The sequence below is a fragment of the Augochlora pura genome, chromosome 4 (genome assembly GCF_028453695.1).
Source record: "Augochlora pura isolate Apur16 chromosome 4, APUR_v2.2.1, whole genome shotgun sequence".
Lineage (NCBI taxonomy): Eukaryota > Metazoa > Arthropoda > Insecta > Hymenoptera > Halictidae > Augochlora > Augochlora pura.
Genome location: NC_135775.1, coordinates 5,380,049 through 5,395,813, shown reverse-complemented (window position 1 = coordinate 5,395,813; position 15,765 = coordinate 5,380,049). Strand labels below are relative to the sequence as shown.

At 43.1% G+C, this 15,765-nt stretch overlaps 1 protein-coding gene across 1 annotated transcript in view; it reads left to right on the top strand.

Moving 5' to 3' along the window:
• Window positions 1-8,835: 8,835 nt before the first annotated feature.
• Pxb (putative Hedgehog signaling attenuator pxb) overlaps window positions 8,836-15,765 on the top strand; it is a 473,162-nt gene continuing 466,232 nt past the window's right edge. Inside the window, exon 1 of the mRNA XM_078178703.1 lies at window positions 8,836-8,912. The gene's annotated coding sequence lies outside the window, so the exon portion shown is untranslated. The remainder of the gene's footprint in view (window positions 8,913-15,765) is intronic.

Here is a 15,765-nt window from a genome sequence, read left to right as displayed (position 1 = left end):
CGTAAAAATCAACCGTAACGCGGTTTTTTTCGTGGAGGGGAAAAACTGAAAAGTTTCCTGTCGGGGAACGTTCGGCCTCCGGCGCGAGACATCCGATTTCGGCCGTATTTCCAGCGAAAGATGAGACCTCGAAATTGCTTTAAAGTCGAGATCGAGTTGACGAGTCTCCGCGATCTATAGACGAACTCTAACCATCCACTGTTCGGCCGAATAGAGCCGGGTTCGACAGTAACAAAATTTGAAGATATAAATTAATTATAAAATTTAAAATATTCGAAGTTAATCGTTGCCTTCTAATTCGGTATAAGAAAAAAAAAATAGAACCAAGCACTAAAATTATTCTATTACGTTACAAAATAATTTTTATTACAATAAAGTTTAGATTTAGAAGATTGTTGAGTTGTGAAACTGTTACTATGACTCTCATAAATCAATTTCGTACATATAGAAGTGCAATTTATTGCGTAGAATATAAATACTATGAGCTAGGAAAATGATTTCTTGTTTACAGTTAAAATGGCCTCGAGTACAAAGGGTTGAAATTAAAAAATTATTTAGTAATATATAAAGTTAAAAATTAATTTCCGAATCCGGACAAATAACGCGAATTATAAATGTATACGAAAGAAATAATTAAACGAGTAAAATTAGCAGACCGCGGTTTTTATGTATTTATAAAAAAAGCGAATAGATGAAATTTTGACCAACAGAAAATTAAAAAAATATTTAAAATTAACAACGTGTACCTTTTACCTCCCTCGAATGACTAAGGGAATTAAATTTTCGTCTGGCCCTTATTAATGGAAACAATTTTCAATTTGCAGGAGGACCCTCGGTCCGCTAATTAGGGTTTGAAAGCAGTGTCTCAAGATCGATAGTATCCCAATATTTGAATAGGGCGGACCTCCGCGCGGCGGACAGCGCGATTTTATTGTGTAATATCCTGGTAGGGAGGGGGTGAGAGGGAGCGGCAGCGTCCCTCGATCGGGCACTAAATCCCCGTTATAAACTCTCCCCGGAATGGGGAAGGAACTTTCGCGCGGCCTCCGAAAGGGCGGCGGCCGTTTGCGCCCTCCTTTTATTTGCAACATTTATTTGACCGGATCCAATATTTATGAAAACAATATTTTGTTTGGTTCCCGGTGTTTATTTTGCCGTCGATGCGAAACGCGCGGGCTTTGCGAGTCGAGTGCACGGCGCGCGCGGGTCACGGCGAGAACCGGCGCAGCGGATTACGCGGATCGGCCGCGGGCCAGGGTATTATTGTCTCTCGTCCAACTAGATTTCCCGGTGTCTAATTCCGTTATTGGTCGCGTACTCGAAAATTAATCGGCCTCCGATCGATTCTCCCGTCCTGGAGAACCGCAGGCTCGCGCGGGCCCTCTTTCCTGAAACCGCGCGCCTCTTTCACATTCTCTTTGCACAGAGAAACCCTGTTCGCGAGGCTGTGCAACTTAACCCTTTGCGCTCGAGCGCCATTAAAATTCTTACACCACGTTGTAAAATTATTTTCATAGATTTCACCAAAGCTTAACCCTTTGCTCTCGGATGGTGACTCTCAGGCACCACTAATATCGTTCTTTCACCCTTTAAAATAATTTTTATACCTACAATGTTTAATTTTAGAAAAATTGTTAAATATGGCACTGTTAGTATGAATCACGAGAATTAATTTGGTATATATAAAATACAATAAAATCGCTCCCTCCTGCTACTTTACTTAGTCGAAAAAGTCGTCAGCAAAGGGTTAGCACGTCACTTTGCATTTTACGCGTTCACGGATCCCAGGAATGCACACAATCCCATCCTCCGCGAATTACAGAACCGTAGAAGTTTGCGCAACGTCCGTAAAGTTTATAAAGCAGCGGAAACGTTCGCAACAGGCGATGACAAAACTGCATAAAAATCTACAATCGGTGATTTGCCCAACACTCTAAAAATTCGCAAAACAGAATGAATCTCTTTGGATCGCGTAACGCGGCATAAAAATCTGGCATCCGTTGATCGCGTGGGGTATCCCGTCTTTCGCGGAGAATTTACAAAATCCATGGAAACGTCTGCGCTCGGGTAAACGCGGTAAACTGCATAAGGATCCGCAGTCGAGTGATCGCGGGACTTTATGCAACGTTAAAAAATTTATGAATCACGGGGGCGGTAGGTAGCGCCGCGGCATCAAGAAGCATTGACTGCACTGCTACTTCGTTCTCGCCGGTGGGAATCTCTTAGCCCGGCGAAATGAGTTTTTTATCCGATTTCGAATGGGACGAGATTAAAACGTAAACATTTCCCTTTGACCCCCGATTATTCCAAAGTGCCGCTTAAAAAAAAATCTGCATTTCCACAGAAGACTCCGGCGGCGGTCTAATTATCGCGGCGCGTTACGGCCGAAGCGATTGTGTTCCGTCGGCGAATATTCGTGGACGTGTAATGTTCCCGACGGAAAACATTTGTAATAATGCAAATTACTCCGGAACGGCGACAGCGTTGGCGGCCGAGCCGCGCCGAGCGAAATTATTGCGAAACGAGCGACGTCACCGGGCGCAAGAGTTGCCGCGATATCGTCCGATAAAAATCGATGGCCGCCGCGCGTTACCGTCGATGCACTTCCTCAGACGCAGCGCCCGGTATCGTTGCCATCGTCAATTATACGCAATTAAATGGATATTTTGTTTCAGAGAGCGCCGGTGCCGGGGCGGCGGCCGGGCACAAAAGGAATTATCGAGGCATAAAAGCGTTAACATCAGCGGCGAAATAGCAACCGAATTATACGATGTATTATATTTTTATTCATTCGTTTATTTCGACGCCGTTTCATTCTACGATGCATTTGTAATTATAATCGCGCTCGCGTATCCCGTTTTATCGTATCAAACGCATTACAATACATTGCATTACGCCGTACATATTATATCGTATTATTCGGATGATATACCACGCTCCGCGGAACATCGTATATCATATTATCCTTTCGCCGTCCATTTTATTTCTTTCCTTTCTTTATTTCTTTCTTTCCTTTCTTTATTTCTTTCTTTCCTTTCTTTATTTCTTTCTTTCTTCCCGCCCTTCCCCTCCCAATCTTTGCAATTCTATTCATTGCTTCCGTCCTGCCGTCTTTTCGCCTAGAAAATTTTATATTACCGTATCACTCCGTGTTGCCTCGTGCCTCCATTCATGCATACGCCGTATTTTCCTGACCCTTTTCACCGAATACTGCCGCGTCCTATACTTCGCGTCTCTCCAGGCACCGACTTTCGAACTTCCTTACCATTCATATGAGCTCCCGAACACCGGGGTAATTGCTAAATAAATTGCAAATGCTGAAACGCGACGCTGGGATCCAGGTATTTCAATCAAAATTTGCGCGAGGATATAAAGTGTATACGAGCTTACTTGTTAAATTGTTTCATGGGATCGTTGTTCTAAAGTGTTAACAAAATTCTCTTGTCTTGGAATTATAAGACAGTTAACCCTTTGAAGCCATTTTAACTGTAATTCAAAAATAACTTTTCTGAAATATATCATTTCCGTTTTAAAAATAAAACGGAATTTTAAAATATATTTTATACGTATGAAATTGAATCTTGTAAGTCATGCAATAATAGTTATACATTTAATAATTTTTGAGATCTAATTTTTTATAATATAAAAATTATTTTGTGCTGTAACAATTTTAGTGGTGCCTCAGAGTCACCGCTCGAGTGCAAAAACGTTGTTGATAGTTTTAGTATTAAAACACTAGAGAAAACAAGCAACTTTAATATCGCTAAAATAAGAATTCATGAAAAATAAAAATCAAAATAACTACAGAAAGAAAAACAATAAAATCCACTACAGAAATTAGACTACACTCCTTTCGCCTAATTTTCCAACGAAAGCGTGGCCCAAAGTATTTCGTACAAGTCAGGACACCTTGTGCAACGATTCAAATTTGGCCGTGCGCGCGAAGCAGCTTCCACTCGCGTGTCCCGTGGAGATTCGCCGGTCTCCGTTCGCATACTCGTGAGTATGATGGGGGACGTGGGCGCGCGTTCCACAACAGGTTCCATGTTTACGGCGTGGGAGCGGTCGGTACATTTCTAATTGCGCTCGCTACCAAAACCGCCAATAAGAACCGGCCAGGTTGGGGCCGTTGCATCGACCGTCGACAGTGGTCTCCATAAACTGCAGTTTCTATGCAAACGACACGTGCAACGCCGCCGCTAAAGGCGTCGCATCGCCGCGCCCCGCGCGCCGTTTTCGTCCGCGCGATCCTAGGACGCCATGCAAATTCCGCGAGGAATCGGCGAACCTTCGCGGAATTTTTTACGATGTCCAGTCTCGACGAGGATGGGGTTATGGCAGACACTGTGGTGGGGAGGTCCGAATATGGCAATGGACGCCGGAGAAATAATGGAATAATAATAATAATAATAAATATACATATATTCATAATAATAATAAACCGGCCATTAAGCTCGCTTTTTTAATCGATGTTTTAATCAATGATCTATCGCTACTGGAAATAATCGATTTCAAATATTTTCTACGTTAAATGTCTCCTTGAATCAGTAACAATTCTGATATTTTTATAGAATAATAGACTCGTCTTTTTGAGATCTGTCTACAGATAAATACTACGGACTCGAATACTAATTAAAAGAGCGCGAAGTTATATCCGAAATAAAAATTGTCACAATGAAGGAGTCATATACACGTTTGTTTGTTTCTTTAATTATTTTATTCAGCTGAAAATAATGCAATTGTGCTGTGAAATTCTTTGAATGCTTTCACTGTTTCGTATTTGATTTATTCATTCTCGTCATAAATACGCAAAATCCGTGGTTTGTAATTTATGTCTCATTTGTTTTTGGTTTCTCTGCTTTCTCGATGGTCTTTGTCTCTCCAAATTCATTTCGTTATCTTTATTGTATGCAACATTGTATAATCAATGATAAAATGGCATGGATTTTTGTGTCGAAAAACAGATTACAATAAATGGATTCTATTGGTCTTCGATAATTAACTTTTCATCGTTTCTCTTCAGTTCTTTTTCTCGTTCTTTCTGTCTCTGTACATCTCTCTTATAAAATGTTAATATTTAATAAATTTAAAAAATTTTAATATTTAATATCTTTTAAAAATTTAACATCAATCATTTTTCTTCTGTATTTCATTATATAAAATGGTTTCACCGGTTTACAAGCAAATAAATAAACAAATGAGTGAATAAACCTGGATCAGGCGTGAGAGCACGATTGACGATCGAATGTTTGCATAATTTTTGAAAAATATATTCGGCGAGCGTAACGGATACCAAACTGGTCATCCGTGTGTAAAATAAAATTTCCTTGGGGCGATTTACAAACACTGAAATTCAACATTTTGTTAAACATGGCGACTTTATTACGGAAGAATGAAAGTTAAACCAGTGTTGAATTTAAACGCGATTTACGTTTTATCGTGCTTTTTAGCATTCGTATTTTGTGTGATAACTTGAACACCGTTGCTTTACGTGTTTATAATTAACGCTATCGCTTACTGTATCTTGATTTTATCGCTGTAGTAGTCTATTATACTACGTCAACGCACTAGGGCGTTGCTCTGATATGGTCTCTTAGTCGTGATAGCATGATCCTTGGCAATTTAACGTGACAGAGAGCGTTGCGATATTTCATGAGGGCTGGTCAAGTTTAACAATTTTTAATAACGTGTACGACTTTTTACTAATTATTGAATAACTATCGTTGCGAGGTCTTTTATATTTAGTATTAAGTGTAGTGCCACAATGTTAAATCGACGTCATGTCATCATTAATTGACACGGAGACAATTTGATTTCAAGTCGTCATTAATTGATAAGGAATCAAATTGGCGTCAAGTCATTATTTATTGATACGGAGTCAACGTGACATCAAGTCATCATTAATTGATATGAAGTCAAGTTGACACCAAGTCATTACTAATTGATACGGAAACAATTTGACGTCAGTCATCATTAATTGATACGGACTGAATTTGATTTCAAGCCAGTTCTACTAAAACATAGTCATTTTGACTTCATGTCATTATTATTGAAACATCGTGAGTTTTACTTCAAGTTATCGTTATCGATAAGGAATTAATTATTATTGAGTCACCATTATTAAGAGTCAATTTGACGTTCATCACGACCCTAAGGTTACGCTGGACGATTTTAAGAACTAAAGAGTAATCTTAAAAATAATTAATGCTTAAGCTAATCTACGTTTTTGATAAGTTTAGCTCTTTGCGAGTCCTAAGTGCCACACTGTTAATAAGAAACTAAAGTCTCAAACTTCATGGTAACAGACTTACCCTTAGACATCCCAAATATTTCAACACGGAATAAAGAAACTGCTAAACTATAATGACGGACTACAATATTATTTAATCTGGTATTCGCCATTCCATCATTTCCAATCCTCTCAATCCGAATGACCAATCACTGACCAAATGATCAGCCTCCAATAGCTAAACACCCAAAAACTCATCCAGCACCCTTGAAAATTAAAATTCCGCGATCAGCGGATCCCACTTCTGCTCCAGCCGATCCCACTTCCCCAAAGTCGCGGTCCACGGGAAATCAGGGTGACGCACTCGAAACTCGTGGGGCAGGAGAGCTCCCATCGGGCGAATGACCGTCGAATTCGTAGGAACCTTTTAGTCCCGGCGGGCCACGCCAGAACAGATTATCCGTCCATTATTTCGGGTGCTCGCGCGGCCGAGGGTGAAACATTGGGGAAGAAGCGTAGCAGCCCGTCGTTGCGGGTTCGCTCGATGGTGGTCCGCCACGTCGCGTCGGCGGCGCGTCGCGCGTTAGGCGGCACGCTCGGAGAAGTCGGATTTTCTGAGCGGCTTTTAAACGCGCGTATGCGGCACGGCCGCCGCGTCGTATTCCGGCGCGGCGCGTTCGATTCGTTTCCGCCGCTCGAAAAGGATGTAATTAATATCGTCGCTCGGCTTTCGAATTTGCGACTGCGCGCCTCGCTCGCCTCTCTCCGCCTCACTCTCTCTCCGTCCCTCTCACGGTCGGCCCGCGCGTCGCGTCGCGTGCCCTCTCGCTCCTGCCGCCTGCCCTCCGCCCTCCCGGTCCTCTCCGTCCTCTCCTCCACCACCCCATCCTCGGCCCGCCACCCTCTCGCGGGGGTGGCTCTCGGCGTCGAGGTTCGAGCCTCTCAGTCGTGCCGAGAACCCGCTTCGTTGCGGGGTTACCTCCTCCCTCGGTGAGCTCTACCGGAATTCCGCGGAGCCGACAGTTTCGCGACTAACGAAAAACCCGGAGCGGTTCTCGCGTGGGGACAACCGTCGCCGAGGTTCCTGATCGGACAGCCGAGTCGGTAGTTCCGCGTCCTATCCCGCGCCGCGAGTTCGTCTTGTCCGCAATCGTTGCTACACACAAAACAAGCCATCGATCGCCTCTCGATCGGCTCTCCGAGATCGCTAGATCGTCGTCGCGCGGTCGGAGTGCCGTTGTCCCCTCGTTCGTGGATACTACAAGGAACTTCGCGTTCGAGAGGATCCCCGGTGTCGTGCAGCTTCCACGACCGTCTCTCGGTCCTGAAGCAGGAAGAGAGGAAGAGAGCGACCGATCGATCCGCGTAATAAGGGAACTTTGCGTCGGGTGCGTTCCGCAGGGACACGAAGAAAGGGTCTCTCTGCCCTGAGCAGAAGAAAGTGGACGGACCCTCCGTCGCGCGAAAACTCTTTTCAGCAGGACAGTCTCTATCCTCCCGGGAGGCCGGTGAACCGCTCAGGGGAACTGTAAAAGAAAGAGATAGAGATAGAGAGAGAGAGATATAGTGAAAGAAAACGTAGCGTCGAAGAGGCTCGGAACGTCGAAGACTGAGTTTCTCGCTGGGAATTTGTTGCTCGCCGAGAGCTGGTTCTCGCGGAGAAGAGAGGAGAGATTAACGAGACGATCCATCGCGGAGTGCGTTCGAGACGGTTTCTCGCTCGCGCGAGTCCTCCTCCTCCTCCGCCTCCCTCCCACTCCCCTTTTACCCTCGGCCACGAACGAGAGGCGGTCTAATTCGGATCGTTAAGTTTAGGGACGTGCGGGCCGCTGCAAGCGGGCGAACTTGTATCTCTGCCGGGTGATTAAAGATACAATTAATGGGCCGACAATTAAATATAATTAACTCGGGGGATAGGGTACGCCGGCTCCGCTTGCCAATTAGCGCGTTAGCGCCTTATCGGACATCGGCCGATCGGACGGCCGCGAGCTTCGATCTCGAGCAGACAATAAAATCGCCGTAATCGGCGCGAGTAACCGGTAGCCGTGTTGGCGGAGAGGGAGAGGGAGGGAGAGCGAGAGAGAGAGGAGAGAGAGAGAGAGAGAGAAAGTGGGAGAGACAGAATCGGCGGAGGTCCGTGAGATAGAGGATCGAAGTGGCGCGTAATGAGGATCGATTAACTCGAGGAACTCTGGATGCGTCATTGATCGTCCGGTCGGCGGGAGAGATCCACGGTTTGTGTCGGCGATCGTCGGATAAGGATCCTGGAACCGAGTACCGCGCGCGGTCAGGTTAGCGTAGCTTCGCGTCTAAGGTGCTCTCCGAGTAGGGAACAAGCGTGCTACGGGGGGGGGGGGAAAGTTACGAGAGGACTTTGGACTCGGCCCCGGGATCACGAGTGGAGAAACGAAGAGCACTCTCGCGAGACGATCCGGATTACATGCTCGCGGTGCCGCGGGGGGAGGGCCGAAGTGGCTCTGTCCGTTATTCGTCTGCCACGGGTACTGGGACCCTGAACTTGAAGCCTGCCTGCATGCATGCTCGCCGCTGAATCGCTACGACACGCTCGCACACTCCTTGGAGAGCACCGACGGCCACCGAGGGCAGCCTGGACACATCCAGAGCAACGGAGAATGCTGACTGCGCACTCGTGACATACGGGGCTTCCGTTCAGGATCGAAAGGTAGGTCCTAGCGCATCGATCGTTTGCCAGGTGACTGCGGATCCGGCGCCGGAATCGATATTTCCAACAGCGAACGGGTTTCCCGGCGGTTTCAGTGGAAAACCTGAAGGTTTCAGCATCTAGAACAGTGAAGTCGGTTACTATGGGGTGATTGCTCTGACTTTGATCTGTTTTTTTTTTGGAATCATTAACTTTATATTTCACGAATAAAATAGACTGGGAGAACAAAAATAATTATTCAATAAATATAAAGATTATTTTGCCTGAAAAGAAACCGAAAGGATTGTATTTATTTACCCCACAGTAATCGGCTTCGCTACCCTACTCTTTGAAATTTTTTTTCTTTCCAACTGAATGATCTATTTCTATGATATTTGACACACTCTTTTGTACATATTTAGACTATACCCTTCAATTTTTATAGGTTGATAATATCAAAATTATAGAAGTGACGACACGGAAGAACAGATCGTTTTTCTTGGACGATTGTGTTCTGTAATTGAGTATCGACACTTCTGTAATCGAAAAATCGGTACGATTATTAATTATTAACACTGCGTTTCACTTTTATACTATGGTGGATAAAGAAGACGATCTCTCGAAAATCGAGAATTATTTATTGCAGCGTATTATAATCGTGGTGGCGCGAGTTACATTTTCTTTACTGTGAGAAACGAAGAATATTATTCGTTTGCTAACATTTATATTATTTACTATTCAAAGCTACTGTTAAGGTAATTTACAGTCAAGATAATTTACTGTAATTTATCTACAGTAATTCATTTCACTTGTCTTTTGAACATTTTAGCATACATGTATCTCTAAACAATTGATATATTTAGCAACCCTTAAGCTCTTTTTAGGGTAGGGACATTATGAACCTTCCTTGCAAAATAATTACTATAATCCTGACGATAAAAATGTTTAAAAATTCGTGTCTATACTTCTGAATATTTAAACAAGTATACGAAATTTCCTTGACGTCCATCATGTAATAATTCAGTACATATCATCCCAAATATGTGCGTCTTTTCGAGTGCCAATCGAAGCATTTCTGAAATCCTTTTCACATTTAATAAATCAGAATATCACGATAAGCGCAACAAGATCCGCAGACTATTTATTACCTAGGAAATGTATCTCTATTAACAGACGACTGCACATATGTGCATGTATCGCTAGGAAAAATGTGGAAGGGCGCGCATCCGCGGGAAATGCCCGCGTGGACCGCAGCAGGCGTTTCTTTGCGCCCTATGCGCGATTTTGCGCGACCTTTCACTCGTCTCCGTAGAATCTCTCGGTCTATTGCCCTCTAACCCTCCACCGACGGTGCTTCGAGGGTAATAGTCCCACGTTATTCTTCCCTTATTCGTATCGAAGCGTCTCGTGCTCTCCCGTGCACCGAGTCGAGGAGAGCTGCAGCTGCAGCGGCGTGCTTTACTCCTCTGCAGCTGCGAATTTTCTTCAAATGCGGGCGAAACAATTTTGCTCGCTTTCTTGGCCAAATTTCACTCGTTCGAAAAGAGAATCACCTACCCATTAGGTAGGTAACTATTACGTAGTTTGTAAAATTAATTAATATTGTAAAAAGATGGAGAAGGGGTATAAATGATTCAGAAAAATGACATAGAAGAAGGGTACTATAAGCCTTGTAGCATTCTTTGTAATATAAGGAATGTTATGTTCTTGTAATAACTAATCAAAATACTAATTCTATAGTTAACAATTTTTCTTAATGAAAAATGTGTCCTTAGCACATGGTGGATTGGACATTTTTTATGACGAAGCGCTTGCTGGGTTGACGGAAATTTTATTGCCAAACGTGTTGATTGTACTTAAAATAATTTGAATAGCGACTGCAAAACCAACAAAACCATTTATTTTATTAGATAATAATAATGTGAATAATATAAATTTAGTTGAGGAGATTAGTTGCGTGAGAACCCATCTATGCATTCATAGCCGATGGTTAATGACTTTGCCGAACACTCAATGGGTTCATTTATTGAACAGTAAAATATATATTAAATCGAACAAACTTTCAAGAGTACATTTACCTAGTGTTCCTTTTTGTAATAACTATGGATACGTTCATCTGCCTGACTAAATGCCTAACATTTACGAGCAAGCAAAATCCCAGTCCAATACCCAGGATCATGCCAACCTTGACGCCGAGGTATCTACCGTGATCTGCAAGATCCTGACCGCAACGATTAATTATTTCGTCACCGATGTCGCGACACGGGGTTATCGAATCTCCCTCAAACTGCTTAGTAACCCTACGCTGGGTAACGCGTAAGAAGCTTGGCTTTAGCCGCTCGTAAAGCCGTGGAGAGGCTCAGATTGTGCGAGTCGGTCGGGCAATTCCGGCGCACCTGCGTCCATCCTGCCGACCTACGGGACCAGGACACGCCGCGGGGGAAACGGGGAACAGGATAGGCGGCGAGAGGACCAAAGGGGGGGAGGGGGAGGGGGAGAGGGACACGAGACCGGGCAGCCGGCGGGACCGAACGGAGGGAACGGTTCGAGGGCATTATTAAGGACCCCGTGTCCTCGCTCATTACGCCATCCGAGAAAACCGCGTCGTACGTTCCGGCTTATCTCCATTAGGCGAACCGGAATTACGTAGATATCGTGTATTTAAGTGCGTGCGGACGCGCACCGTCGTAAATACCCGTTCGTCCCCCCTTCTCCCGCGCGCTCGTCCTTCTGCGACGAGAGAAGGGGGAGGGACGAGAGACCGAAACGAGGCGAGAACCGTCGCGATAGCGGGCGAAAATTAAAGTCATCTTTAAATATATTTCGATCGCGCGACTTTAACGAGGCCGGCCGGCCCCGCTGATTGCCCCGCGGAAATGTCAAGGAATTCGTTAACGCGGCCTTGTAACGAGGCGATGGTCCTTCGCCACCTTCGGACGAGCCGATGTATCTCTCGCGATAAGGCCGCCGACCACGCATCGCTGCGGAGATATTAATTTCGTGTATTTATCGCGGAGCTAGCCGGACCTGCAGCTTGCAAGGTGGAGCGACGTTTAAGAGGATTTTGATTTAAGTGTACGCAAAGCGGAGCGTTGATGCGTTAATTATGCGTTAGTCGGAGATTTTCTGATTTGCGGTATTTAGGAATAATTGGGGAGATACTACGGAACAGAGTTGAGTATTGTTGGAATTGTTTCGAATTAATCTTTACCTGAGATCGCTGACCGACGAATTTTCGTCGAGTATCTTATTCGATTAATCGTTGAAATTATTCTTAGTCGATTATTCGTTGAAATTATTATTCAATTATTTTTATTCAATTATAAGTTAATTTATCCATTTAGTCGAGTGATTCGAATAAATTATTATAGCCAGTGCTATAAAAATTATAAAATTCTTGCAACCATAATACGAATAATTGTTTAGTTTTTATAGTTTTACATATTTTTATATGAATATAGTTATACGCATATAGGAACAGTGTCATAAAAAGTAACAAAGTTTTCGATGCAACAGTTGAAAACACGAATGCGGCGACGAATAAATAACTAACTATGAAAAATGGCAATTTATATTCGATCATTTTTATTCAAATCAATTATTTTCGGTACGAATAATTCACTTTGAAATTTTATTCGAACGAATTTTTGTCCAAGCATGCTTTTATTCGATTGGATATTTATTTGATAGTGACGAATAGAATTGCACGCGTTTGTCTTTATCTGTTACCTGTCGTACAGATAAAGTATGCTACAAACTCTATTTTATGCCTCTGGCGATTTTAAAAAATGTTTTATTGTATTTCAATTATTTCTCGTAATGACAAGTCGAATTTAACCCTTTGCACTCGTGTGGTGACTCAGAGGAACCAATTAAAATTGATTAAAATCATGTCCTAAGATAATTTTTATGACAACAATGATTATATTTAAAAAATTGTGGAATAGTAAAATTGTTAGTATGAGTCACAGGAATCAATTTTGTACGCACAAAAGGGCACTTTGTTGCATAAAATAAAAATACTACCGATCCATGAAAATTATATCAGATTTATTTACAATTTATTTACAATTAAAACGGCTTCGATTGCAAGGGGTTAATTATACCTGTCTTTTTCTAAAATTTTCCAAATCTGGAATTTTTTTAAAATTACTTGACTCATCTACTTTTAAACTTTCTCTATTTTATGTCGTTTTGCAACGTAGCTTGCCGACCTTAAATCCACGATTCGCGTCTTTGATTTATAATTGGCACGGGAAAACGATGATCGGTAAAATTCCGCAGCGAATCAATGATACGCGTATCGCCGATAAAAACGGGAGAGCTCCGCTCGATGTCGCGGCGTATCTCTCCCCCAACCTACCCTCGTTAGAGAGGCCGATAATTGTTTATCCACCGTCAACGACGCGTTCCCCGGCGAACCGTCGGTATAATTAATTAAAAGTCATTCGACGACGCATCCCCCCGTGTCGCGCGAATTGTTACGCCATTCAGGGGACGCGTTACTTGTCATCGGTCTGATAGAGTTGCCTCGAAACGGCTGATTCGGTGACACGGGCTGCAGTAGGCTGCACCGACAACATGGTTTTGAACCTAGATATAATAAAATCTTACCTGCAAATTATTAAAGAAAATTAAGAATATAGAATATAGAAATGAATAACCTTCGCTTGAGTATAGCAAGTAAAATGCATTTTCTTTCGATCGTTTGCAGTTTTACAAGTTGAATGATTTTTGGTTTCCTCACCATAATGCCTCCGTTGCTATAATTCTTGCAAATTTTTACAGGAATACATAATTATGGTCGATAATATCTAAATTAAATGAGAAGTATGCAGAAACGTCCGAAAGCGTCGGAATCGCTTTTAAAAATGTCACCGACTCGCTTACAGATCTATCAAGTACAACGAAGTAAAGTGTTTGGAAGCCTATAAAAACAACGGAACATTTATTACCGTTCCGGTTTTGCGAATTGAACACAATTTACCGTACACGACGCTGTAAATCACAGCTCGCGTAACAACGTAGACGGGAAAAAGTGAACGCGTTTAAAGTGCTATGCGGCAGCCGTTAGAAATTATAGTTCCATTGTCTTCCCTCTGCCGGCGTCTCTCTCTCTCTCTCTCTCTCTCTCTCTCTCAGGAGAAGGAGAACGTGACTCCCACGCAAGATTCGCTCCACTTCCGCGCAGACAAACGCATCGTCGAAAATTCCACGGTCGAGTAAACCGTCTTGTAAACAAGCTCGTTCCTCTCGGCTCGCTAATTCCTCGCGGTTGTTCGAGCGTGGCGGCCGTGACATCATGATTCCACGTATTTTTAGCCGGTCGCGTTATTTTCGACCGCCGCTGCAGAGAAATCTCGGAGACAAACGTTTTCGGGAAAACCGATCTCCGACGCGCGAAGGTGCGAACCGGCCCTTAACACGTTCACTGCCACGCGGTTTTATAACGTCTTCCCCGTCAGGCTACGCGTTCTTGTATGATGGTACAGCAATGCGAAGCGCAATACTAGCAAATTAGAATTTAATCGATGCAAATGTTTAAACATATTAGTACCGGCCAAAAGAGTCTGCATCTAAGCGAAATGTTTAAAACTCCTTTGATGAAGTTTGATCAAGTTTTGGAAAAAAATTACAAGAATTATAAAAAGCCTGATAAATAAATTCAAAAAGGGAGAAAAAATAAGAAATGAAATTGTTGTTTAGTAAAAATATTGAGAAAACTATATTATATTAATATATATTATAGTATATTATTTATATTATAATTGTATTATAATATATTATATTATATATTAAATATTAAAACAACGTAAATTTTTAACTTTATTATCATACCTTATACTGTCAGTCGGCGGTGACTGACGCGGCACTCAACATGTTAATCGAGACGCGGGATTAGTCAACGTCGCGCGAGCTTCCCGGGGTCGGCGTCATTATTTAATAGGGTCGTACTCCGCGGATCGACCGGGCGCCACAAGTTACCGCATAAATCATCGCTTTATCGCGCCGGACTTTCTCGTTAAGGCTGTCCCGCTTTTTCGACGTATCGCGGGAAAGAGAGGAATTAATTAGGCTTCTTCCTCCACCGTTGACATTGTCCACTCTTCTGGGAGGGCCACGCCTCCCCTGCAGACTCGCGATTATCGCGAAAGAACTTCCATTTGTGATACGCGGGAGGGCCCACTGAAGAGAAGACGACCCCGAGGCGGGGCCGAAGCGGCGATAACGATCACGATTCACGGGAATCGGAGCTGCGATTCAACCGGGGAGAGTAATTAATCTTCGGGGGCGCAGTGTCTAGCACCTAGGGAATGAATATCGGCGAGAGTGACGGTGGATAGAGATTGTAAAGCCTCCGCGGAATCGATAAAAATTTCATTTCCACTGACGGCGACTGTTATTAGTTGACTGCCGATTTTTCTACGCTGGTGCGAGCGAACGAGAGAAAAATGGTAGCGTTGATGGACGTTAACCCTTTGGACTCGAGTGGTGACTCTGAGACATCGCTGAAATTGTTCTACCACGTCCTAAGAGAATTTTTATTTTATAAGTTTTAAATTTATATATTATAATTTTTGAATTTATATATTATAATTTTTATATTATAGTTAATCGTTGTTTTCTATTTCGCTATTCTTGGATTTCACAAGAATTAATTTTGTATGCATAAAAGTGCATTTTGTTACATAGAATGGAAATACTATGAACCAGAAAAATTATTTTGAGTTAAAATGTTTATAGTTAAAATGGCTTCGAATGCAAAGAGTTAATTTCATGTGACTGCTGTCTCGAGACCATCGATACAATCGAAACGGGCGAATGACTGTGTCAGCTAAATGACTGGCGACAGGATTATCGCGTCAAGATAATC